This window comes from Bufo gargarizans, chromosome 2, assembly GCF_014858855.1.
Source record: "Bufo gargarizans isolate SCDJY-AF-19 chromosome 2, ASM1485885v1, whole genome shotgun sequence".
NCBI classification, from domain to species: Eukaryota; Metazoa; Chordata; class Amphibia; order Anura; family Bufonidae; genus Bufo; species Bufo gargarizans.
In genome coordinates this window covers 318,070,147-318,097,460 of record NC_058081.1, presented here as the reverse complement: position 1 = coordinate 318,097,460, position 27,314 = coordinate 318,070,147, and the positions used below count along the sequence as shown (strand labels likewise).

General features: G+C 46.4%; 1 protein-coding gene across 5 annotated transcripts in view; it reads left to right on the top strand.

Annotated features, from left to right (window-relative positions):
• The first annotated feature begins 362 nt into the window (after window positions 1-362).
• ATP2B1 (ATPase plasma membrane Ca2+ transporting 1) overlaps window positions 363-27,314 on the top strand; it is a 103,115-nt gene continuing 76,163 nt past the window's right edge. For 2 of the 5 annotated variants that reach the window (XM_044280506.1, XM_044280502.1), the window contains exon 1: window positions 451-889. The gene's annotated coding sequence lies outside the window, so the exon portion shown is untranslated. The other 3 variants (XM_044280503.1, XM_044280505.1, XM_044280504.1) reach the window with 3 other exon arrangements.

Genomic DNA, 27,314 nt, shown 5'->3' with positions numbered 1-27,314 from the left:
TTCTGGACTTACCGTGTGGTAAATGTACGATTTTACAGCACTTTATGCCTATGAAGTGTCTAGAAAACGAGGCATAATGAGATTTATCATACAGGGGGCGCCTGTACCTCTACTTCTTACATGAGTTCCTCCCCTAGAGAATGGTACAGTCTACCATGTAGTGTGAACAGCAGCGAGGGACCGCAGGACTGTGCGGGGCGGCACACAGCCGCGCACTGTCACCAGCTTCCAGCACTCCTCTATCTCCACACATAGAGACACAATGTGCAGGGCGACGTCATGGAAAGAACTACGTCACGACCAATTAGCCAACGGGAAGGGGCCGGGTGGGCGTGTCCAGTGGAGGGGGGAGCGCGGTAGGCGCGCACACTGCCAGTGCCTATTCCGGGGCGCGGACCAATGTCCAAGCAGAGGCGCTGAGGACGAGACGTCACAGCCCGGTGAGCGAGGACCACGTGACGGCCTGAGGCAGGGCGGGAGGGCACCACTAAGGGGGTGTGAGGAGGGTAGTGACCCTCCTCGTCCAGCGGCTTCTTTCTGTGCTCCTCCCAACGTGCAATTACAAAATAGTGAGCGCCTCGGAGTTCCCCCTACGAGTGCGGGCAGTGCCAGTGGACGCTGACAGCAGGCTAGCTGGGCTGCCCGCGGCCGGCTCTGTGTTTGTCATTTCAGTCAGGTCTGTGCAGCCAGCCGGTCCTCCCCCTCCTCATCCTGCTCACCACTCCCTCCTCCCTCCCCCATCACTTCTCCAGCTCCTGCCGCCTTCAGTCTGCGTGTGAGGGAGAGAGCGGCCGGCGGGGGAGCCGGGGGACACCATGCTGTGATCAGGCGCCTCCTCTCTCCCCCACAACTAGACCTCCACCTGCATCGCCGCCTCCTCCTCGTCCAGGTAAGCGGCCCAGGCTGACACATAACGGAATGGAGTGGCCATCCTCGCCGCCCGTGTCATTGACAGGTGCCCTTTGTACTGGTATGCCAGCCGCTGTCACCTCGCCTCATCCATCCACGTCCTCACGCCGCCTCCCCCCCTCATTGTCCGGCCAGATGCCTTCACAGGCCAGTCCTCTGCTCTGCTGATGCCACCACGGGGGAGGAGGAGGGTGATGGTGGTGGGATTAGATGGATGTGGCAGCAGCACAGGTCCCGCTCGGTGGAGGTGGGCGCTTGGACACCTGGTGCCCTCTGGCTCTGGGGGCACACACCAGTTGAATCTCCTGGCTGATGTGTGGTCGCTTTGACCTTGAATGAGAATTGTACCTTCATCTCTGTGAGGTAACCTTGGCTGTGCATTGATTGTGGGGAGCCCCTGGCATGCTGCAGGTCAGGGGGTCAGTGCCAGTAGGTGCCCTGTGCAGGTGCTGCTGCCTACTGGAGGTCTGCCCCAGGATTGTGACCACTGTTGGGACACATGCTGCTGCTTCCCCTGGGTGATGGCACTGTCAGCTGGAGCCTGGCTGCTGCTGCTACATGAATTGTGCTTGTGAACGGTTTTGCGTGTGCTGGTCGGATTAAGTAGCTGGGATTAGTCTCCTGGCTGCTTACTATTTCAGATGGAGGAGAGCCTTCCTATGCTGTGTGCTGGGGACACGGCCATAATCTGCAGTGGAACCTCCTCTCCGATTCTGACACTTTGCCTTTTAATCGCTCCCTGGTCCTGTTTAGGAGCCTCTGGATGTGTCTGTTACAGCTGGATCTGTCTTTTTTTTAGTTATCCATCCTATTGCCCCTTCTGGTTTACGCTGGAAATTCCCTTCTATGTTCTTATCTTTTATTTTACTTGTTCTTGGACTGCTCTGTAAGTTGGATTGTATATTGTAGGGTATGGTAGCCTGTGGAAGAATGCACCAGGTATTGGGCCAGGGGGCGTAAAAAGGCTGCTGATGCAGGTTGTGTTCTGGAATGACCAGTACGGCCGCCCTGAACATGGTAGATCCACTTCATGGGCTTTTAGGCTGTCACCAGACGCTGTAGATGTGATAGACTAGACAAGGAGCCTCAGGGCTATGTTCCTGCTCATGTTTCATAGTCATGAGGAGTATTGACAGCACTGCGATTCAACCAAGTGACCTGGTATGTGATGGTATTAATAAGAGTGGCGGTGGTGCCAGAGAGAGGACTTCTTCAGACCTGGTATATGATTGTATTAATAGGAGTGACGGTGGTGCCAAAGAGAGGACTTTTTCAGACCCATTATATGATTGTATTAATAGGAGTGACGGTGGTGCCATAGAGAGGACTTCTTCAGACCTGGTATATGATTGTATTAATAGGAGTGACGGTGGTGCCAAAGAGAGGACTTTTTCAGACCCATTATATGATTGTATTAATAGGAGTGACGGTGGTGCCATAGAGAGGACTTCTTCAGACCCATTATATGATTGTATTAATAGGAGTGACGGTGGTTCCAGAGAGGGGACCTCTTCAGGTTGTCGTCTTGAGCTTTGATCTCTAGCCTTTGATCTTCCTCACAGTCCTTCAGTATTTCCAGTGTGATTTAGATTAGAGGAGTGCAAGGGTTGAGCTTTGCACTCCAGTTGTTCTTATGGATGTTGCTTTTTTTGTATTTCTTCTATTTGACCGTTTTGGTTATGAGCCATTTGTATGGTTCACATCCCACATATTCGTAGTTCAGCTAATATTGCAGAATATATTCCCTTATTAGTGAACACGAACTAAGTGGCATACTGGTACAGAAGGGGAGAAGACCCTACTGGTGAGGGCTCACAAGGGAAGGAGGCAGAAGCTGCTCAGATGGTAACATACCGGCAGTAGGTTGTTGGGGGCTTCCCTGTTGGTTTTGAAGGTCGGGGAGTGTCTGTGTTGAGGCAGTCGGCTGCTGGGGGAAGTCTTGGAGACATTTACTTGTGCTATTTAGGAAGCAGTCCTTTCTGCCATCGCTCAGCAGATTGACCCTTTCCTACCTGGTAAGGCACAGGCTACCCCATTGTGTTTTTGGATATTATAAGAGTCCATCTGATAATCTGTATGTTAGTCTTTGTTATATTGTGGGGCTTGCATGGAATAATGTCTTTATTTCTGCTATGTACATAAGACAGGGAGAGCCTTCTGGCCAACAGGTCACCATGCTACAAGTGTTGGGCTTTCCGTGGCTGCCATGACAACAGGTGGACTCCTCATTTATCATTGTGAAGGGGTCAGTTGACCGTTTCTCCAGTGTCACCCTCCTATGCATATCTGCCAGTGTTAGAAGGAACCCTTTCAGAGAGTGTTGAGGTTCAGGGCACCTGCTGGCTTTGTGTCACCAGTACAGAGTGCTTTCTTCCACCCCTCCCCCTCATCTGATAAAAAGATGACTGCAGATTGACAGAGGGAAGTGAGAAAACCGCCGATAGATTTTCTGCTAAGTTGCCTTATACGTCATAATGTGATTTCTAGCCGACACATCCAGCTCGTTTCACGTAGCATTTCCCCACTCGTTTCTTGCTTGCCTAGTAGAGCTGGAGGCCTGGGATTCTTATAGGAAAGGAACCTTTGTGGTCGGCGGCTGAAATCGTAAACAAATGTAAGGTCCGATTAACAGCAGAACATAGTTCATACTGCGCACCTTGATATTGAATTTTTATTTTTTTTTGCCTTTTTAATGCTTTATAATCGAGATATTTGGCCATTGTTTTACATTTCAGTGTTTTGTGTCCATTTTATTTTGTGTGAGGTAGTCACGGGTCAGTGACCAGACTAATGTCCGTCTGTAATGGAGCATGTAGCATCGTATGCACGTTGTAGAGACAGAACGTTACTCGGATGGAGTCCATCCCCCTGTCAGGAGGCGAGTGAACAGTCAGTTTGTGAATTTGATGTGTTGGAAGCAAGAGAAAATGGGCAAGGGTGGGGATCTGACCCCCACAGAAAATATACTGTGCCCCAAATTGCTGCATGTGATTAGGACACAGTATGTAATGGCAGAAGTCACTAGAGTGGGCATCAAAAGTGGAGGCATCGCATTTACCTGTGTATCACGCATGGAAAGGGGACATCCCTGTGCGGTGAATAGGGCTTTTCATATGAAGTATTACTGCAGCATATGTACAATAGAAATATTGTTAGGTTTTTATGTATATTACCTTTTACTCTCTAGTAACCCCATATGCGTGAAATTCTGGTCCACCTTCTGCATTCGGTAGCGGACTTTATATGCTCAATAGCTTTCTTTTCTCTTCTGGGGGCCGGTGTAGTGTGGCATTGCATACCTTAGTGCTGGGGAGGTGTGTGCGGGACTCTTTTTCTATGTAGGGGAGAAACACAGGAATAGGACTTGAAGGGGTTATCCAGGTTGCGCCACAATCCTGTCCGGTGGCCACGTCTGTGGTCATGTGATCCTAACCTGGGGTTAGAACCCGCAGCGCATGTTTGAGTACAAATCTCTCGCCACAGCGCTAGCACATGATTCCGGAAGTGGCCACCGCATGGGATAGCGGTGCAACCTGGATAAACCCTTTTAACAAGAGATAACTGCAGTGCACTCCTGGGAGATGCAGGTGCTTGATGGTCACGTAGGATGAGCTACTGCCCACCCACAGAAAGGGAAAAAGGAGAACTGGAGAGTTGAATAGCAAAAAAGAATGAAAAAGGTGAAAATTATACAGGAGAGCATGATTTTTATTTTTTGCGTTTATATAGTTAAAATTGATGGTGTGCCTTACTCCAGATATTTTCTATTTATTTCATGGGCTAACCCTTTTAAATAGGCAGGCATGCTGCGGATCGCACACGGGTCTAGCCCCATTCCATGTGACTAATCCTGTGTGCTCATCTGCTGTGGTTTTCCTGAGCATGCCATCACGTGAATCTCCAGTCTGCAACTGGGAATATCGATGCCATATGAACTACAGTGGGAGTGGGAGTGTAAGCAGATGCCATGCAGATTTCAGAGTGCAATATGCGACAGAATCGTAGAAAACCTGTTGTGTGAACACGGCCTAATATGTCCCTAAACACAGAAAAACTTGTCAAGGGACGGTTTGAGGAACACGAGAAAGAGTTCAGGATGATGACTTTGCCTCCAAATTCACCATCATCTGTGGGATGTACTGGGGAAACAAGTCTGATCCATGGAGACCCCACCTCACCACTGATATTGATGACCAACCCGAGGATAGGTCATCAATATCAGATCGGCAGGGTGCTAGGAGTCAAAGCTGTATGACGAGTGGCGGTTGTGCGAACGCTGCCTCCATTTGGAAATCGCACGCAGTCTATTTACTCCTATTCATTCCATTCAAGTGAATAGCTGTAATTGCACTGTGCAGGTCACCAATATTGTAGCACTGCACAACTCCCCAGGATAGGCCAATCATATCTGATCAGCGGGGGTCCAACATCCCACCCCCACCTGCATCGGACCTACTACTTTTCAATTCTGTAGTGGAGCTGGTGGAAGTGAATGGGAGCCCCCAGCACCATCCACTACAGAAATGGACAGCAGCTCGGCGGTGGTGTGGGGTGTCGGACCCCCGCTGATGAGATAAAGCACCTGTTGCTGTCGTCTTCATAGTTCCTGCTTTGACGGGGGGAACCTGGGTAGGGCTTAGTTGTGCTTTCTCCTCGTGGAAGAGGATATTGTGCCTATTAATGATGACTGGATTAGCAGTGTGGTCCTTGACTTTTGTCCTGCCCCTCATGACTTGGTATTGTTCGCCTGCCGCCTCATTAATTGCTCCAACGAGCGCGTTGGCACTGACCCCGCTGCTTGCCAGAGCATTATTGCTACTTTTGTCAGAGCATCCTTTGTTACCGAACATTTGGGTTAGTTTGTATCAAGTTGCGTATTAGGAGCTGGTGACATGGACGGCATGTGACTGGAACAGGGGTTTGTCATTAGCAGGCGTCCTCTACAACCAGCGTCTCGAATCGCCGCTTATTCCGATTTTATCACTGGCATTTTCCAATTCATCAAACACTTGCGAAACGGCCAGAGTTTCCTCCTGTGAACTGTTGTTGTTTTTTTGTCTTTCTGACTTGGCTTAGATGCGGTTTAAGTAGTTTTATTTTTATTTATTTTTTCATGGTTTTTGCGCTGGTGTATGTACTGCACTTCTGTAATATAGAATATAGTCAGGGGCAGTTTTAAACAAAATGCCTTGTAAAAAAGGTCTCTCGTGTACTTAGTTTTGTCACCAATGAGAATGTGGTAACAAAATATGGTGTTTTCCATAAAAAAAAAAGCTTGTCTTGTAGCCGAGGAGGTAGGATATCATGTGTAGCTGCCATATGCCTCCTTCAGGTTTCGCATGAAAATACGGATCAAATAATACTTTTTTTTTTTTTCCAGCTTTTTAGTTCTGTATTGTATCCGTTTTTGTTCTAAATTTTGCTATAAATTGTCCATTGTTCAATTTTTTATTTTTTGTGTTGCTGAAATACAGATAAAAAATAAATAAAATGGAATTTGCATATGTGATCTATGCAACTATGGAGCACGTGTTTTTAAACTGCGTGCACCTCTGTGTTTATTTCACATTGTATGGAGGAGGGGGCTGGCCTAACTGGCCCATTCATGGGGGGCTGGCCCATGCACTCATCCATTTAATTAGAGCATGGTATAGCTGGATCCTGCTTCGCCCTGAATTCATTTTGCAGGCTTAGGCCCCCGGAGTGTCATGTTTCCATCTAAAGAGACTACCTTGGTGGGTGGTGGACCTACAAAATTTTGATCAAAATTGTGCGCCAAGCGCGTGATGCTCAGTAAGTATAGCGGTAGTGCCGTTCAGAATAAGCCATGTTTTCAGTGTCGGCGCGTGTCTTTGTGCATGGAGTAGTGTGTGGCTACGTGTAGTATTTCTTTTACGCCGCTCTTTGAGATCTTCTGTGCTAATTAGGCGCATCCTCCGGCAGTCCGTGTGCCGAAAGGAAATCTCTAGCATCTCAGAGTCTTCATATGCGCCTGGAAACTTGCGCAAACGAAATGTTCTGGGCCCGCTGGTACCCCCCACCCTCCCCCACCAAAAAGCAGGCGCAGAGAGAGATGATAAATCTCCCCCATGGTTTGTAATTTCCCATTGACTTCTGTGGGCTAAAAATGGTGCCAGTACTGCTCTATTGGAAGGTAACGTTCACATGACGTCTGAGCTAGAGATGAGCGAATTTCATGTTATGGAATGCGTTCACGCTTCGTTTGGTGGTAAAATCAGAATTGCGTTATGGATTCCGTTACCACGGACCATAACGCAGTTCTATGATGGAATGCCTTTAGAGACATTCCGTCATAATAGAAGTCTATGGGCTGCTAAACAGATCCGCCCCGTTTCCATTATGCAGAGGAGTCCTCTCCCCTGTTGTAGAATTGCGTTATGGTCCGTGATAACGGAATTCATAACTCAATTCTGCTTTGACCACCAAACAAAATATGACATTGGCTCATCTCCAGTCGGAGCCTTCTGTCAGGTGTACGCGCTGGGAGTCCTGCCTAACATACTTCTGATGGAAGGCTCCGACATAGGTCCACTGTACAAGCCTTTTAAAGGGCCACTAACTTTTTCTATAAACTTTTGATATGTCCTAGAGACATATCAAGGGTTTAGATCAGTGGAGGTATGAGTGCCGAGACCCCTACCAGTCCCTAAAATGGAAACCGCTTTATTTTCTAGATCCATGGTAAGTAGAGGTCGGCAGAGATTTCAAATTCTATTCTTTTTTTCTGTATCCACGTGGAAACTGCTTTCCATTGCTATGCCTTGTAGTTTAAGGCTACTTTCCCTTTCCGCTATTGAGATCCGTCATGGGAAAACACTTCATTGTTAATGGGGACAAAACTGAACTGAACGGAGTGACCAGAATGCGTTCCGTTTAATTGCGTTCCCATGACGCACACAGACGTGCTGATAGCAGCGTTTTTTGAGTGCATCCTGGGATGAGGAGCAAGACAGATTCGTCATGACTCGCAATGTAAGTCAATGGTGACAGATCAGTTTTCTCTGACGCAAAAGAAAACTCATCCGTCCCCCATTGACTTACAATGGTTTTAGAGACTGATCCGTCATGGCTATTTTAGAGATCATACAACCGGATACATTCAGAACGGATGCAGACGGTTGTATTATCATGATGGAAGTGTTTGTGCTGATCCGTGACAGATCCAGCAATAACGCAGATGTGACAGTAGCCTAGGGCGGTAAAGTTTCTGTGCCACGGAAAGAAAAAAAAAAAAAATGTTCCTTGACTGTATGGAGCTAAATCTGTGGCATACCAACTGCAAACCTTGGCAGAAAGCCAGTGGTCAGCCTCAGATGTCTGAACATACCCTTAGTGATCCCCCGGGAGGTGCCAGTCACTAGGACGGTATGCAGTATCATAGCTGAATCCATGGGGCAGTATATATAATGCAGATACAGGGCGCTGGCACCCTCTTCATTCTCTTCCAGCAGGCCCTCTAAGCCTATGCACCCGAGTCTTTTAGACTGAGGATTTCTCCTGCAGCATGTATGTACTGTATTGGAATGCTGCGGTCATACAAGGTCACTTTGCCAAAAATAGAAGCCTGCTACCTGTTAGCGTTATATAGAATTACAGGATCTCGTGCAAATGGTTCCTTTTGTCGTTTTCAGGAGGCCTGATCTGAAAGCGTCCAGGAAGATTTACTGCTGGGTGATAATGAAAAGGTATCGGGGGGGGGATGTCCCCATGTCTCCACCTTCATTATCGCCTTCACGGTCTTTGGTTACACACATTCTTGCTCTGTGTCATTGCAGGTGGTCAGGTATCGGAAAGCGTAGTGGCTTGGCCTGCATTGTGTACGAGGTATGGTGCGGAGTGGTCACCATGGCCACATACATAGGAGTTTGTGTTACTTCTGAATAAATAACACTTGTGCAGATATCAGATTACTGCCTGACTTGTAGAGTCTACCTTCCCAGTCATGTAATGACAATACGTTCTGAAATGAGATTAGACATTTATTAAGGGCATTACGCCACTATCGTGGTGTAAAAAAGTCGCAAATTATGACGGAACATATTTTAATAAATTGGGCACCTCTCACGCCAGTGCAGGTAGATCAAGACCGGCCGATGGGTACTCGGTGTTGATAAGCTGTGTTATGTCTGTAAGGACATGTTCACATGTAGGCACAGACTACTTAGGGTACTTTCACACTTGCGGCAGGATGGATCCGATAGGCTGTTCACCATGTCGGATCCGCCAGACTAAAAAGTCGGACACGCAGGACTTCTTAGTCCGGCGGCTTTCGCCGTGCTGCGCCGGAGCTCCGCCCCCGTCCCCATTATAGTCAATGGGGACGGTCCGGCGGCACGGCGAAATAGCCGCAGGACGGAACCGACATGCTGAACAGCCTGTTGGATCCGCCCTGCCGCAAGTGTGAAAGTACCCTTAGAAGACCTGTAACTACTTGCACTCCACATGTAATACCAATTCTGGAGCCTCTCTTCTTATGACTCTGTTGAGCCATTCCTTTATTAATCCTGCTAGAACTTATGAATAAATTGCTAGCTGTTTGCAATGAAGGTCCAGATGGGGGTGTGCCCCTACACAGTCTGACACTGGCAGAATGATTGGATAGTGTCAAACTATTCTGGGACCAACCCTCAAGTGATAACACTCATCTGGACCTGCTTTTAATAAATTCATAACGTCTAGTAGGAATAATAAAGGAACGGCACATCATTGTCATAAGAATAGGTGCTCCAAGCCAGACATCATATATTACAGCCCAGAGATAATTGCTTAGTAAATACTTGCATTTCTCATAAAGTAGTTCTCAAGGCCTTAGGCTACTTTCACACTTGCATTCGATCGGATCCGCTCAAATTAATGCAGACGGTGGCTCCGTTCAGAACGGATCCGTCTGCATTAGAACTTAGAAAATTTTCTACGTCTGAAAGTAGCCTGAGCGGATCCGTTCCGACTTTACATTGAAAGTCAATGGGGGACGGATCCGCTTGAAGATTGATCCATATGGTGTCATCTTCAAGCGGATCCGTCCCCATTGACTTACATTGTAAGTCGGAACGGATCCGCTCGCCTCCGCACGGCCAGGCGGACACCCGAACGCTGCTTGCAGCGTTCAGGTGTCCGCTCACTGAGCGGAGCGGAGGCTGAGCGCTGGCAGGCGGATGCATTCTCAGTGGATCCGCCTCCACTGAGAATGCATTAGGGCCAGACGGCTGCGTTCAGGGCCGCTTGTGAGCCCCTTCAAACAGAGCTCACGAGCGGACACCTGAACGCAGGTGTGAAAGGAGCCTTAGAACTCTCATTTGTACTGTTCCTCTGCTGATCCTCTTGGGCTGGTTTTGATTTCTTCCAGTTTTTCTTTCCAGGTATGGATCCCTCCTGAGAGCAGGAGCGCACGGCATCACTGGTTGCTATGACGCTGTGCGCTCCCTGCTGCCGGCACAGTACAGTAATACACTGGTATAGATCATACCAGTGTATTACTGTATTGCGGCGGCAGCAGGGAGTGCACAGCGTCATAGCAACCAGTGACGCCGTGCGCTCCTGCTCTCAGGAGGGATCCAGGCCGCGGTTCCACGGCCCGCACACGGCCGGCCTAAGAGTGGTGGATCAATGCTAACCGGAGGTGCTGCTGAGGTTCTTAGTGCTAATCTCCATCTGAAGCCTTCTTCACTCCAGCTGCTGCAAAACTACAACTCCCAGTTCGCGCACTTGTAACGGTTCTTGGAACTCCATCGAAGTGAAAGGAGGATTTTGGGAGTTGTATTTTCAGTACAGCCGGAGTGCTGGAGGTTGCTGATCCTTGATATAGGTCAGTATTCCAATTTTCTAGATATGTGAGGCTCGACCAGGGTTTGTCTACCTCCAGTTTGTGCTGGATGTTAGGAAAGCTCATTCTGTTAGATACCTTCCAGAAGAGAGGGAAACGTGGCTGAGCGCAGTCCACGTCCTCTTCTCTATCTGGAGATCTTGCAGCATCAACAGTTCAGAGAAAGGAAAAAATGTTAACAACTGTAGATTCTTCGATGGGCGTCTTATCTCCGCACACCATGCCCTTTGTACTTCTCTGCCACTTGTCATTTGCTTGTATGTTCTTTTTTTTTTTTTTTCCCTTTTTGTCTTTTTGGTAACTTCTTTTGGGTTTGTGCTAAGGGTAAAAATAGGAGGGCTAATGTTTTAGCGGAAGCCAGATGGTACAGTGTAGCAAATAGGATAGTATTTTACAGGATCTCCATTTCCATAGACAGTTGTAGGAATGTCCCGAACGTGTGCATGAAATGTATGCCCTCCTGCGGCACTGTTACCGCCATGTAAATGTAGCCCGAAGCCTGATGGAAGGTTAGGCCGCATTCGCAGACTCCTAGAAGTCCACACATTTTACCCCACCAGTGCATGCTGTGGACTTGGAAGTCTGCAGGATTTTTATGTTGTAAGTGAATGAAATGGAAAACTATTGTACTATACTGTACTTTGTGGGATTTCTGTGCAGATGCACATTGCTGGTGTTCTGCCAAATCTCTGTACCTTGCCAAAAGTCTATACCGGAAGTGACAAGATCGCCAAGGAATCAGCTGGAGGAGGGTGTGCGCGGCACTGCACAAGCGCATATCCACCGGCTTAGCAAAGAATTATTGCAGCGCCGCGATATAAGTACTTCGTACACGGCCAGGGCTCCAGATGGCGACCAAAATGGTCGCCAATGCGACTTAGAATTTACAAATGGCGACAACACTTTTTAGTCTTGTCGCCATTTGCGACTAGACCCGCCACCGCAGCTCTACCGTTGAACAGTGACGGGCACAGGAGCTGATAGTTCTCTGCCCCGCCGCCGATGTTCTCAGTCTGAGTCAGCTCAGTCACAGCACACAATAGCAGAGCCGCTGGCAGCAGGGAGGGGAGGGGCTCGGGAGGAGTGTAATCTGATCCTAGAGTGGAAGCTGCTTCTGCCAGCCCCGCCCACCAACCAATCAGAGCTGAGGCAAGGCAAGCACTAGCAGCTCTGAGTCTTGAGTCACTGACACAAGTGCAGGGAGTTAGAAAGAATCGAATGAGTCACAGGTTAAAAGAACTAAAGATCCAACTTAGTGACTCATTCGATTCTTTCTTAGACTCCCTGTACAGTGTGCCCCCCAACACCCCAGTATAAGAAACATTGGTGGCACAGTGTGCCCCCCCCAACACCCCAGTATAAGAAACATTGGTGGCACAGTGTGCCCCCCCCCAACACCCCAGTATAAGAAACATTGGTGGTACAGTGTGCCCCCCCCCCCAACACCCCAGTATAAGAAACATTGGTAGCACAGTGTGCCCCCCCCCCCCAACACCCCAGTATAAGAAAAATTGGTGGCACAGTGTGCCCCCCCCCCCTTCCCAACACCCCAGTATAAGAAACATTGGTGGCTCAGTGGGAAGTGCCAATGAGGGGTAAAAAATAATTTAAAAAAAATTAACTCGCCTCCTCCAGTTGATCGTGTAGCTGCCGGTCTCCTGTTCTTTCTTCAGGACCTGTGGTGACGTCACTGAACTCATCACATGGTCCATTACCATGGTGATGAATCATGTGATGTATCATGTGATGAGCACAGTGACGTCACCACAGGTCCTTTGACAGGTCGTGAAGAAAGAACAGGAGACTATCAATTGGAGGAGGTGAGTTAATTTTTATTTATTTTTTTAACCCTCATTGGCACTGCCCACTGCGCCACCAATGTTAATTATATTGATGGGGGGGCGCACTACGCCACCAATGTTTATTATATTGAGGGGGGGCACACTACGCCACCAATGTTTATTATACTGGGGTGTTGGGGGGGGGGGGTGGGTGCTCCACCAATGTTTATTATATTGACCTTCTACTCTGCATTCTGTATTAAAGAATGCTATTATTTTCCCTTAGAACCATGTTATAAGGGAAAATAATACAGTGAATAGACTTTCATCCTAGCAACCATGAGTGAAAATCGCACCGCATCCGCACTTGCTTGCGGATGCTTGCGATTTTCACGCAGCCCCATTAGCTTCTACGGGGCCTGCGTTGCGTGAAAAACGCACAACATAGAGCATGCTGCGATTTTCACGCAACGCACAAGTGATGTGTGAAAATCACCGCTCATGTGCACAGCCCCATAGAAGTGAATGGGTCCGGATTTAGTGCGGGTGCATTCCAGTATTTTGAATGCCAGATCCGGCACTAATACATTCCTATGGGAAAAAATGCTGGATCCGGCATTCAGGCAAATCTTCAGTTTTTTTCGCCGGAGATAGAACCGTAGCATGCTGCAGTTTTATCTTTTGCCTGATCAGTCAAAACGACTGAACTGAAGACATCCTGATGCATCCTGAACGGATTACTCCCCATTCAGAATGCATGGGGATATGCCTCATCAGTTCTTTTCTGGTATAGAGCCCCTGTGACGGAACTCTATGCCGGAAAAGAAAACCACTAGTGTGAAAGTACCCTAAAATATTTTAAATCCCCCCCTTTCCCAATTTTACATATAAAATATATAAAAAATAAACATATTACATAGCGCTGTCCAAACCATTACATTATTAAAAAAATATCTCCTATGCGGTTAGCATTCGCCATTTTTTAGTCACCTTGTCACCCCAAAAAATAGGATAGGACTGTTCTATTATGGGCTGAATGCACGCTGCTTTTTTTGGTGTTTCTTATTTTTTGCGCGGTATTGAGTATCGCAATACTTTTTTATGGTGACGAAAGCTAATCCAAATTTTGGTATCAAAACAACCCTATGCCGATCTGATCGGCGTAGTGTTGTCACGATACCAAAATTTTGATTCGGTTTCGATTTGGCGACTAAAAATTTGATTTGGCTCCTAAATCTTTCAGTTCAGGAGCCAATGGCTACTAGGTATTTATTTTAGTCTGGAGCACTGACGGCGCGTGCGCACTTAGGGGTATAGAGATTTTGCAGCGCAAAATGTTTCATCATATCTCCCTACCCCTGAGTGCGCAGGCGCCCACAATTCATCAGTTGCAGTTCATCTTTACTGCAGAGCTGAGTGCTGGATACCGAGCTCACCACATAGTAGAGCTGAACCGCAACTGATGATTTGTGGGCGCCTGCGCACTCAGGGGTAGGGAGATCTGATGAAACATTTTGTGCTGCAAAATCTCTAAGTGCGCACGCGCCGTGTACGAAGTACTTCTATCGTGGCGCTGCTAAGCCGGTGGATGTGCGCTTGTGCAGCGCCGCACACAACCTCCAGCTGATTCCTTGGCGATCTTGTCACTTCCGGTATAGACTTTTGGCAAGGTATGTGAATGGAGCCTTAAGATTAGGGATGAGCGCACTCAGCGTACAAGGTTTGGGTTATCTAAGAATTCCGTTACCACGGAATATTATCTTATTCCCGATAATCGCCTGCCTGAGAGCAGAGTTGATCTCTGTATTTTCATGCCGCTATCACCTCAGTATGGGCACAAATGATCACTACTGTGACTTTTGGTCCCCATACAGGACGTATTCATTGTTTGCTGGCAGGAGATCTCTGGCTCCAAAGGGCGGTGTGCTGCTGGCAACCAGTGATCCTAGGTGCCGCACCTGATGAGTGTCTGCTTGTCCATAGGGTGGTCAGCGACACGTTTATATGGTGAACGAGTGTTGGTTTGAACATTCCCGGTAATTGGTCCAAAAAATTATCTGACCATACAACTGATGGCCAGATTACTTTTTTAAATGACTGGTTGTTTGTGAGCAATAGTACCATTGCTTGCAGCCAACTCTCTCTCCCACCACCCCCATAAGTAGTGTACCATAGGTATCTTGTAGAAACCCTTCTTTCCCAGGGGACATATTTCTATATGAATGAATGTGTATTCGCTAAGCTCTTCTGGTTGTCCCTGCTCCAGGCCTGGCCAATCCCTGGTCATGTAACAGAGCTCCACAGGAGTGAAGGGGAAGGAGTTAACACCATACTCGGTGTTCTTGTGGAGTCTCGGAGGAGAAGGCATTAACACGTTGGAAATGAACAGTATCAGCTAGACAGATGGTAGCAAATGCATACTTCTGCCAGCAGCAAACACCGTTTGAGTCATCCTCACACATACAGTGGAGCAGATGGAGTTGCTCAGTAGAAAATAAGTTCATTTCACCAAATCTTTCCTTTGGAGTGTAACTTGAGAATCCAGCAGTGGTTCTGTACAGGCTGTGATCAAAGCAAGCAAGGAAGTCATGCACGTGGCTTGCGGACCGAGTCCCTGTGAGGCCGAATTACGGTCCAGTAGCCATGCTGTCCTACACTTACTAATTCTGTCTAATAGCTGAGACCAGGCGCTCCAAGACGTGCCAGATTTATCGCTCTGGTGAAGGCCTTGTGATAGATTTGACACTTTTCTTATTTTAAGCTAAAATGAAATTAAAGTTAGGCTCCATTCACACGTCCACAATTTAGTTATGCATTTATATGGGGCAGCACAATGTGCTGCTCGGATCCGCACTTCCGATCCCGAAAAAAATAGAACATGTCATATATTCTTGTTCGCAATTGCACGTTAACTATAAGGGGATCTGGCTGGTTTCCGGCACTGGTACCAGGTTTTGGCTGGATAAAAACCTGTGCATTCAGCAGTTTTTGTCCGCAGGAAACTGGCTGGATCCCATTATTGTCAATGGGGGTCTGCCAGTGAATGTCCGTATCGGGTTATGCCAGATATACAGAAATCTGGTAGTCTGTTCCTCTGCCGGAACAGATTACTAAATCGGGTAGTAAAGACGTGATTGTAGTATTAATTATCTTACTTTAGACCAGGGATGCCCAACCTGCGGCTCTCCAGCTGTTGTAAAACTACAACTCCCACCATGCCCTGCTGTAGGCAGATAGCTGTAGTCTGTCAAGGCATGCTGGGAGTTGTAGTTTTACAACGGCTGGAGAGCTGCAGGTTGGGCTTCCCTGCTTTAGACCATTATTTATTTATGGCAGAACGTTGGTGCTCTCCTGTAATAAGTCTACCGCATTTTACAATTCCACAAAAACTATACCCCCTTTCTAGACACATTTGAAAAGTTCCTAGTGAGGCCCAACCATCTGGAAATCGATAATAAGTAGTGTAAATTGATTTGCACTAAAAAGAGGGCACAACTAAGGCTACTTTCACACTTGCGTTTGATCGGATCCGTTCTGAACGGATCCGATCATATTAATGCAGACGGAGGCTCCGTTCAGTACGGATCCGTCTGCATTAATAACTTAGAAAAATTTCTAAGTGCGAAAGTAGCCTGAGCGGATCCGTTCAGACTTTCAATGTAAAGTCAATGGGGGACGGATCCGCTTGAAGATTGAGCCATATGGTGTCATCAAGCGGATCCGTTCCCATTGACTTACATTGTAAGTCTGGACGGATCCGCACGGCCAGGCGGACAGCTGAACGCTGCAAGCAGCGTTCAGCTGTCCGCCTGGCCGTGCGCTGGCGAGCGGAGCGGAGGCTGAACGCCGCCAGACTGATGCAGTCTGAGCGGATCCGCATCCATTCAGACTGCATCAGGGCTGGACGGAAGCGTTCTGCTCCGCTCGTGAGCTCCTTCAAACGGAGCTCACGAGCGGACAGCAGAACGCTAGTGTGAAAGTAGCCTTACACCCAGATGCTGGTGCAAAGAGCTTAGTAAATGTGTCCCTTGTGGTGTGCTGTCTCCTGGAAGCATTTACTGCTGTATGAGCCTACAGCATCCTTTGAGTACTGTACTAAAGGGGTTATCCGGCAATTAATATTGATGACCTGTCCTCAGGACTCCCAACGATAAGCTATTAGAAGACGCTGGCGCTCTGTGAGCACCCCAACTTCTTTCTAGGACGTGTGACGTCACCATACATCGGTCACATGGCCTAGTTGAAGCTCAGCCCTATGGAAGTGAATTAGACTGTGCTGCAATACCAAGCGTTACCACTATAAAATGTATGGCGCTGTCCTTGGCTTGCTGCTGGGAGCCCGCAGCACTCGCCAGAGCTTCAGTGAACATGGCGGCTCCCTTAAACAGATCGGCAGGGGTGCCAGAACCAAGACCTCTGCCAAAGTGATAATGGTGATCTATCCTGTGAATATTTCATCATTATCCATTCCTAGGTAATCCCTTTTAAGACAGGGCCATCAATATTTGATCCGCGGGTGTTTGACTCCAGGCACAGCCTCTTCATTGTTTACGTTGCTCCATACTGCACCACATAGTCTGTGCTGGGTACTGCAACTTTAGGGCATGGCTGTAATACCCAGCGCAACCACTGTGAAAAGTACAGCGCTGCGCAGTGAGAACCAGTGTAAAAAAAACAAAATGAAGAAAATGCAGCAGCAGTCAGTGCCCAGGCCCCTTGAAATAGCTCTGCAGATCCTCAGATCTGATATCAATGGCCTTTCAGCATTCATACTACATTACCTTGTAATATACTAGTGTGCATGAAGCATTAGTTGTGCTCTTTTATCTTTAGGGTCCATTATGAGACTGATGTGTTTGGCATAGTTGTACTGGTCCCAAGAATGATAGTGCTTCCTCTGCATCCTCTATACCTGCGATGGCTAACCTTTGGCACTCCAGCTGTGGTAAAACTACAACTCCCAAGATGTACACTTGCTTGGCTGTTCTCAGAACTCCACAGAAATGGAGCATGCTGGGAGTTGTAGTTTCACCACAGCTGGAGTGCCAGAGGTTAGCCATCACTGCTTTTCAGCTACATATTGGGAAGCTCATGGTAGTATGATAGCACTAGCAAAGAATTCAAGTACTGTTTAAACATTTCATTTTGGATTAAAAGTTTGGCTTGGTCTCTTTGTGTGTGTGTGTGTGTGTGTGTGTGTGTGTGTGTGTGTGTGTGTGGGGGGGGGGGGGGGGGGTGTTTTTTTTTTTTTTTTTAAATCTTAATCCTCAGTTAACACATGTTGAATTTACCATTGCTGTACTTCTGTTTCTCAAGACAGCAATACATTTCAATCAGTGTTTCCAAATTTTGTAATAAATCTTACCTCCACAAATCATGAGAACAAGCGTCCCACGTGCCCCGTTTCAATGGAGCGATGGTCAAGCATGCAAAGAAAAATTTGGGGTCAGTGAACACATCCAGTGCGCAGGTGCACGTTGCCATGGCTGAAAGCACAAAATATATACAATGTGACAGTACTCTGCAAACCAAATAAAGTACAATAATGCCAAAGTAATAGAAAGTATTCTGGTGCTAATGCTGCGCTAATAAATTTGAGATCCTTGGCAAATCATTTTGTACAAAATTATTTGGGCCCGTCTGCCAAACGTCAAGGCGATCTCAGTAAGACGTCTTACTGAGATCGCCTTGACGTTTGGCGGCGGGCCCAAATAATTTTGTACAAAATGATTTGCCAAGGATCTCAAATTTATTAGCGCAGCATTAGCACCAGAATACTTTCTATTACTTTGGCATTATTGTACTTTATTTGGTTTGCAGAGTACTGTCACATTGTGTGTGTGTATGTATATGTGTGTATATATGTATATGTGTGTGTGTGTGTATATATATATATATATAGCTCACTGCCTCGCCATTCCAAGTCTAATAGACAGCTAAGCGATGTGCTATCTTTACAGTAATATGGGAGCCCACGTCCCCATTCTTCATTTGGGCTCCTACCGATCAGTTACTTATCCCCCCCCCCCCCCCCCCCCCCTCATCCTGTGGATGACTTGTACTAACTTGAATACCCCTTTAATTGTGTCATGACAGATGCACCTGTATAATTCACTGTTTCACTTCTTCATTCCTCAAGTCAGTTCCATACTTTTCTGTGTGCTTCCAGTCTATGCATTTGGATTGATGTGGCAGGAAAAACGCTACTTCCCATTAAAAGAGAAAATCCATTTCATTTACCGACTATTTATGACAGAGCCGTCAAACTGTATAACAGCTATATATGGTTTTAATGTACGTGTTTAGAGGATTTGTAAGAAGATGACAAATTGGTGTACAGTAGCACCATTCATTGGATGTAAATTTCTCCTAGTACGGCAGTGTTCCTCATTCACTGAGAGCAAACAGAGGTATTCTTGTCAGCTTGGGTGGGAGGGTTCCAAAAAGGGGAACTGAAAGCTTTCTTAATGCTACCCCTGATGACCTCTGCTTTGTTCATCATGTGTAGGAGGTTTCATTACAGTAAAATATGTATCCTTTTGTATCTCAGACAGGGTGTTGCGTTTTGCATGCAACACGATTGGAACGGAATGGCCCCAGGGGGGCAGTTTACATGCGGTGAGGGACATGTCGCTTCTGACTGATTAGGTGACATGGGCGTCACTGTATCACGCAGGGTGATATACACTCTACCTGACCAGTCCAAGACCCCATACATTTAATGAGGAACATCCTCAGCATTTACAGTGCAAGCAACATGGGTGGGATTTTAGAAACCTCATCCACCCTCTGAAGAGGAAACCTGAAAGGTCCTGGCAGATCCGCTACGTGTGGCCAAGGGTTGGACCACTCCATATCATTTCTAACACTAATGAAACCTAAAGGATGTATTGATCCAGTACTTACCCTGGAGAAATCCTTTATTAGCAGATGAGTAGCGCTTTACATACAGGCTTCCCAGTGATCTTACATATATTAGTACTGGCTTCTGCTGGTTGTTTATATGTATTGTGGGAGTATAGAACCCACTCACGGGAAACACTCTCTGCGGTAATGGTGATTGGCAGATGGAATTTTGAGCATATCAGATCTGTTTTCTGGCAGACCTAGCCTTCAGTCAGATCAACTGGTCATTTCTAACCAATTTATGTCTCATGTACACGAATACGTCCTGCCGTCTATAGAACAGCCCTGTCTTTAGATGGACAACAATAGGACATGTATTTTTCTGCGGGTGCAACGGATGCGGACAGCACACTGAGTGCTGTGCGCAACTTTTGCCGCCCCTTTGAAGTGAATGGGTCTTTATCCATCTCGCAAATAATGTCGATCGGATGTGGACAAAAGCCAGTCGTGTGCATGAGCCCCCATAGATTGATAGTGGTCTGGCTGGAGAAGAACTAGCTGGAAACGCACTTTTTTTTTTTTTGGGCACATGCTTGTTTTGGTGCAATGTTTGCTGTAAAAACATTATCTCCAGATGATATATGGGACATACAAGCCTTTCCTTTTCTTTTTTTTCTCTCGCAGCTTTTCATCCCCTTCTCTGTAGGGTAAAAAGGTCCTACCATACATTTGTATTGCATAACTCACAAAAAAAATCTAGAAATTTCATGCGTTAGATGGTGTTTTTAGTGGTAAAACCAACACTGTAGACAAAGTTCGTGTGTAGGGGCCCTGGACTATGTTCTGCTAAAAGATAATGGTCTTTGGTCAGAACCAGTCATGTGCCAATCTCACAAAAAGACCACAGTAAAACTGTTATCTGTAGTAAGGTTGATGCCCATTTTTTCCACTCGGTGCATAATTTATGGCAAAATGACCTCATGCACACGACCAATGTTCTGGTCTGCATCCGAGCCGCAGTTTTTGCATCTCTGGTGCGGACCCATTCACTTCAATGGCACCGCAAAAAAATGCGGACAGCACTCCGTGTGCTGTCCGCATCCATTGCTCCGTTATGTAGCCCCGCCAAAAAATATAACTTATCCTATTCTTGTCCGTTTTGCAGCCAAGAATAGGTATTTCTAAAATGGGCCGCCTGTTCCGTTCCGCAAACTGCGGAAGGCACACGGACGGCTTCTGTGTTTTGTGCATCCGCAATTTGCGGCCCGCAAAAACCGGAAAGGTCGTGTGCATGAGGCCTAAAGGGGTATTCCAGTTAAAGTTAACTACGTCCACGGGATAGGGGATAACTATTAGATAGGTTAGGGTCCAACCGCTGGGGCAACCACTGGTTACGAGAACGGGAGCCTCTTACCCCCTGTAGCCCTCCTCAAGTTAACGGAGCAGCCGGTCACACATGTCCGTAGCCCCTCTATTCATTTCTATGGGTGTTCCAGGGGTTGCCAAATACAGCGCTCAGCTATCTCCCGAATTCTCTGTTCATTTCTGGGGGCTGCAGGGGGTACGGGGTCTCCATTCTCGTGATCGGTGGGGGTCCAAGCAGTAGCACCGATCTAATAGATACCCTCTTTTCTGTGGATAGAGGATTACTTAATCTAACCGGAATACCCCTTTAAGGCAGAGATCGAAAAAATTAAAGCAAGTTAGACCAACCATGAACGACATGACATTCAGAAAGTCTTTCAGGTAGAGTATTTTTCTGAAGCTGTCCGGTTTGACAGACCATAGCTGGCCGTGGCAGGACTAATGTGTATGGGGGCCTACTGACTCTCAGCACATACGGAGTGGACACTTGATGTCAGCTGCCCTGTCCTTTGGTTCTCGAGGAGATAAGCTGCTGACAGAGGTGTCTGTGATGCCTAAACTTTATTCTTTTTATAGTCTTCTGTCCCCAAATGACCCCTGTTTCTGATAATTAATGGTGATTGTCTAGCACTGCCAAAAACGGATTGTGGAAGATAACCCCTATAGCCCCTATTATCATCTTCTGGTTACACAAACTGGTTGGTCAAGCTGCTAGCAACATATGAATAAGCATTTTAACCCTACTGGTGCTGCTCATGAGTGTGGTGGTTGTTTAATGGCTTAACTCCGCAAAGTGGTTTGGAAAATCTAAATTTCTTTCCTCTGCTAGGAGAAAAAAAAAATGCCCAAATGGTCTTTTTGATACTATTAAATAGAATAGGAATGACCGGCGGTGTCTCTGACATCACCCGACTGCAGGCAGTCCTAATAACTCTGGGATTAGTAATACTGTAAGTACTGATATTTTCCTATGTCGGGGCTCAGGATATGTTCTGTTGATCTTAGACCTGCAGCACATAATGGCCTAATAGCCCCTGTGTACCTCACATCGGGCAAACAGAGGTCTTATTTGTCACATGGTGAGTTACGTTTAGGGGCGAATACATTAGTATATGGCGGTGCAAAGAGATGGGCCGCCATATGGGTTACTATACAAACATGTTATCTGAGATGTAATATATACAATGAAATTCTGTTAGGCCAGAACCTTCTGATGGTCGGACAATTCTAATAATCCTCAAAAAACAACAACTCATAACTGAGAGGAATCCAAAAGTAATTTACTGTAGATAAGATAACATCCTGACAGAGGCATCCGGATGAAGTCAAAACGTTATAACTTTTCATTATCTTTTATGTGCAATAAATTACTTATGGATTCATCATCTCCATGGTGAACAATCACTAACTGGACGTGCCCAGGTACTGGGCAGCCATCTCCTCCTCTTGTCCACTTTTACGTCTAATGTTGAAGTCTAAATTAAGAAATTCTTGTAAATTTGCTGTAGGAGAGTGGCCTTTCCCATTCCTCTTTCTTGCAATCCAGTGACTGGCTGTAACCGGAGACCTAGAGAGTAAAGCCCCATCCCTGTGCTATAAAGATGGAAGAGATCAACAGAAAGCTAACCCTTGAGTACTTTGCAGGATTTCTACAAGACTTGATTCAGAAACTTGCAGAAATCCTGTAGGGTGGACAATGCATTTCTAATCTCTGCTTGCAAGAGAGGTCTGTCACTGATTGCAGAATTTTTTAATTCTCCTCTAACAACCACATACTTTTCCTCTTTGAGAAGAAGTTCTTTAGCAGCTAAAGTTCACCTCAGATGCTGTGGACCACCTTTTTGACAGATTATGAACATTTCGAATCAGTAAGTGAAGGATAGTAAGGGTAGAAAAGTGTTTGGTCCATGGTTTAATAGTCAAAGGAAGTTATTCTTCGGCTTATCTCCTCGGCTTACAAAAAAAAAAAACCTTGGTCCCAACCCTTATTTCCCCTGTCATCTGCCACTGGGAAAAAGTTAGGGCACCATTTTACACACAGGATACTCAACTGGTCATGTCAAAGTCAGCGAATTATGGTACTATTATGTATACCTGAGTTAGTCTGTCAATGATTGTCAAAAAGGTCTGTAATTACCTTATAATAACCGCTTTAATTAATGTCCTCTGTCCCTTTCCACTGCTCCCTTAAAAGACCGTTGCTATGGCTTGTCTGTCTCTGGCTAAGAAGATAGGAAGACTGAGGGGCGGTCCTTCACACTGCATGCTTGCTTTAGGCTTGAGAGTGAGGAGCCTTGTCTCTCAGTAATCCAATCTGATTGTCTGGCAGGGAGCTGCTGACTACAGCAAGTGTGTATGGAAAGTGAGGGAAAGCAGTTTTGGCCTCAGAGAACTGGCAGAGGAGCCATCTTGAGAAGGTCCTCATAATTGTAAATGTGGACCGTAACTAAGGGAAAAATTCAAGGAAAACTGTGATATGTGAAAAAACTAATGATTGCTTTATGCATAATGCTGCTGCTGCAGTAACATATGCTAATATTGATTTTATTAGATTTTTTTAATGAAAACATGACCGTTACACTTCAAGTTACTAAATCTTGTCCTCCTTTGCAAATATCATTTCCCAGCTCCTCATACAAGAAAGCAGCTGTCATAGTTACTTTACAAGCCTCTGAGACTGCGATATATAAAGAGATGCCATCAGGGACCATGTTGAACAATGTTTTGCAGGAGTAATGAAATGCATTGCATGTACTGTCATCCTTTGTTTTCCAATTGGCCTACTTGTACAATGGCTTTCTAATTGTGTAAGATGGAGGACTGTAAAGTGAGGGGTGTATTCCATTTATAATGATGCCAGTATCTAAGCAGGATACATCGCACTACGCCAATGTCATACATTCTTCTTAGTGGTGGAATATGTGGATGAGTGGTTTGGCATTAGTGGACAGTAGGATCTTATGGGGCTGTACTGTCATTTTCATATATAGATAGTTAAATGCCATGATGTGGAGGTACCATGTTACACTGTACACAGCGTCTTTGGGTCGGCAGTAGGGGGCTATACTGTGTGCTGTACAGGCACTGTGCGAGGGCTGATGACCATGGTTTACTCTTGTGTTTGCCAAAACCACTGTTGGAAATGCATCTGATTCTTTGAAAATGGCATTTGGTAGTCAAGGGCGTTCCAAAGAAGCTTCTGCAGGCTGATGGAATTTGCCCTTGATATGCCAATGTGCTTGTTATCTGACGAGTATAGCCTTCTAGCCAATGTAACAGTTACAGTGATCCCTCGAGATCCAATGGTCTTGGGATACAATATTTTCAACATGCAGTGGTCTTTCCTGGGCAATTGTATCTATGAACTAGACTCGAGACACATTGACTCATCCAACTAATCAACAAGGGCATTTCTTGCAAAAAAACACCTTTACTGGCTGTTGAGTAGCTCCTTTGAGGTACTACAAGACCCTGAAGAAGCTCCTGTTCTCAACATAGAAGGTGACTTACAGTTTACAGCATCTATTCCAGTCTGCTTTATGAAGAGATTTGCTTTATTTGGATGACATTTTTGGTTTTGAAACGAATTACTGGTTTTCCAGAATTGTGGGCTCAATTTACAATGGTTGTCCCAGAACCAATGAATATTGTAATTTAAGGGACTGCTGTACTTGGTTTGTTGATCTGAATAACTTGGAATGATGTCATCTGTAGTTGTCCTCTGTGACATTTATTAGCCCCTGTATGTGAAACACAGTGAAGTTATTGGAACAGTCCAATATAAAGGAAGGGCTTCTCTTTCCCATTCCTACAGGATTCATTTATGGTTTTGACTTAATGTATGATTCGAGTCTAAGGGCTCATACACACGGCCGTTGCCCCGCCATGGCCGTATTCCGCCCCGCAAGCTGTGTGCACCCCGCACTACTTTTTTTGCGATCCACATGCGGTTGCCCCACGGTGCCTGTGAGGCCGGCCGGCACATAGTTGTGTGCATGACCCCCTTAAGGTGCATTTATATGTACCGACCAAGCGGGCAATGATCCGTAAGTGACCGTTCCTTACCAGTAAGGGCTTATTCACACAACCGTGCTTGGTCTGGCGAACACAGTCCATGTTTTGCCTGCATCTCCTGGACAGTCAGCAGCTCTCCTGACCTGTACTGAATAGATCAGTGTTTTATGATACTGACTGTTCCTATCAGATTGTGAGTCTTTTGTACTACGATGCAGTCAGTTCAGGGGAGCTGAGGTCACTCTAGGGTAGGGCGATGTCAAAAATATTTCCATGACAACGATAATAAAAAAATTATTGTGATAATGATATATTGCAAAAACTACCCATTTAGAAGAAAAAGCATTTGGGGCTAAAAGGAGACAATATATTCTATGGGGCAACGGTTCACAAGGAGACATTATACTATATTATACAAGTTGTAGCCCGAATACGATATACTGTCTTTGTTGCCCCCATAGTATAATGCCTATCACTGCAACCTCCTATGCCAGGTCAGCGGCAGCACAATGACGTGGTCATTGCGCTGACTGTGACCCGACACAGGAGGTCACTGACATAATCACTACATCCTGGGCCGTTCTACTGCCTCATGGGCTTTAGGGCCGAATGGCTGGGACGGGGACCAGAGGCTCCTGTGCCCCGCGGCCAACTGCTGCCCTTGCCTCATGGCAGAAGCAGGCATGACATCACTAAAATACAGCGCTAATTAAGAAACGGCTATATAGTCATATCTCCCTTTCTTAATACTGCAGTATATTGTACATACTGGTTACTCGCCCAACACTAGGTCAGTCCAGGAGACGCAGCCGACACAAGGACCATGTTTCCTGGACCGACTGTTCCATTGATGAGCAGGCAGTTAGGCAGAGAGCTGCGTTTCCATGCGGCGATCATGTCCTCTGTATGGGGACCAGTGATGGCTTTGCCCTTGCTCGTCCTCATACAGATGCACTGTTTCTGTGCAGAAGATCACACAGCACAATCTGCGTGCCAGAAACAATGGTTTAATGTGTCGCATGAAAGATCATTTAAGAACATTTTGCTCGTTCATTGGGTGATCAGGAGATTATTGGAAACGAGCGTCCGTAGTAACATTCTTTCCTGGTAATTGTGCAGGTAGATCTGCCTTTCCGGATTTGTAGGGTGAGTTGTACCAGCTCAGGGTGCCTCCCTGCAGGGGGTTTGTCTATGGGGGGGGAAAATACTGCATGCACTGGCTGAATTATATGGCGGTGTGCACCAGTGTATATAATCTCTTGGCGTTTGTGTATTTTGTATAGGTTTTTCCAGCAGTTAATAGTTGGAGCGTTAATGCAGTATTGGGGTGTTTCTGTGCAGAGTTTAATTGGCATGTACTACGGATGGTTTGCAGCCATTTCTTTAGAATGGCCGTATAGACCTTTTTTGTTTTTGGCTTGGATCCACGTGGCTTCATTGCAACAAGTGTCTACATAAAGAGTTGCTGGACCCTATATCTAATGCTGTAGGTACAGAATTACTTGATGGCACTTGCTCTGCTGATACAGATCCTCCTGTCTGTTCTGTGCGTTGTAATCGCCTGTGTCACACGGCCGTATAAATGGACCGCCATGTGTGGCACACCAGCCTGTAAACGGTCTTTTTCTCCCTGTTCAATGATGAGCTTTCCTGAGGACAGGTCATCAGAATCTAAGTTCCAGAAATATGGCCCCGTGCACACCGTGATAGCTGATTTTTGGTCTGCAAAAAAAGTGAGGTTCTTGGTCTGGGCACACAAACTTGGAAATTACGGATATATATGCGGCCTAGTGAATTGTATGGGTCTGTGTACCTTCTGTTTTAAAAATTAGGGAAAAAAAATCCAGTGGTGTGTTCGAGGCCTAACTTTAGAGCAGAATCTAGGGCGCTGCAGGCATGCATGCATACCCGGTGGCGGCTCGGAGAAGAGATACTTCTCTTTAGATCCAACAGCAGGCACATACGTTGAGGGAGCGGGCAGTATTAATTTTTGCTGTGTTCTGTAACGTCGCCCTGCATGGGTTTGTCAGGCCTCAGATGAACTAATTAGATTAAGCAAGAAGCTTTCCTTAGATAATCATTTCGGGAGCCATTGCTTGTGCTGGAGCTCGCTGCTGGTAATGTGCAGTTGAAGGTCAAATGCTTAGCAGAGGATAGCAGCAGCGGCTTAATCTCAGGCAGGCAGTGCTTTAACATTACTTAACGATTGGCTTTATACATATCCCGGCAAATCGTGCCCGGACCCCGGCATATACTGCAGTGCTGTCCGCTGGTGTTTGTCATCCGGATCCAGTTGCCCTTTAAATTAGACCCATTTGGCCGAGTTTGTCAATGAAAGCTGACTCTCACATTTATCAGGCGGAAGTGCGTGTAAGGGCTCATGCACACGACTATATATTTTGCGGTCCGCAAAAAATACAGATGACATCCGTGTGCATTTTGTATTTTCTGCAATGGAACAGCTGGCCCCTAATAGAACAGTCCTATCCTTGTCCGTAATGTGACAATAATAGGACATTTTCAATTTTTTGGGAAGAACACAAATACGGACGTAC